Below are 614 nucleotides of genomic sequence, written 5' to 3' on the forward strand. Positions count from 1 at the left end.
CATTGTCTTTGGGCTGACTTATTTAAACATGAAGATTCTGTCATTTACTCACCCTCATGTTTTTTAAAATGTGTACTATTTCGCTTCTTCTGTGGAATATAACAATACATTGTAAAACGTGGATGCTACTAATGAGGCTGAAATGAAATCGAAGCTATATATATATATATATATATATATATATATATATATATATATATATATATATACACACTATATTGCCAAAAGTATTCGCTCATCTGCCTTTAGACGCATATGAACTTAAGTGACATCCCATTCTTAATCCATAGGGTTTAATATGATGTCGGCCCACCCTTTGCAGCTATAACAGCTTCAACTCTTCTGGGAAGGCTTTCCACAAGGTTTAGGAGTGTGTTTATGGGAATTTTTGACCATTCTTCCAGAAGCGCATTTGTGATGTTGGACGAGAAGGCCTGGCTCGCAGTCTTCGCTCTAATTCATCCCAAGGTGCTCTATCGGGTTGAGGTCAGGACTCTGTGCAGGCCAGTCAAGTTCTTCCACACCAAACTCGCTCATCCATGTCTTTATGGACCTTACTTTGTGTAATGGTGCGCAGTCATGTTGGAACAGGAAGGGGCCATCCCCAAACTGTT

Source organism: Myxocyprinus asiaticus, chromosome 15 (genome assembly GCF_019703515.2).
Source record: "Myxocyprinus asiaticus isolate MX2 ecotype Aquarium Trade chromosome 15, UBuf_Myxa_2, whole genome shotgun sequence".
Lineage (NCBI taxonomy): Eukaryota > Metazoa > Chordata > Actinopteri > Cypriniformes > Catostomidae > Myxocyprinus > Myxocyprinus asiaticus.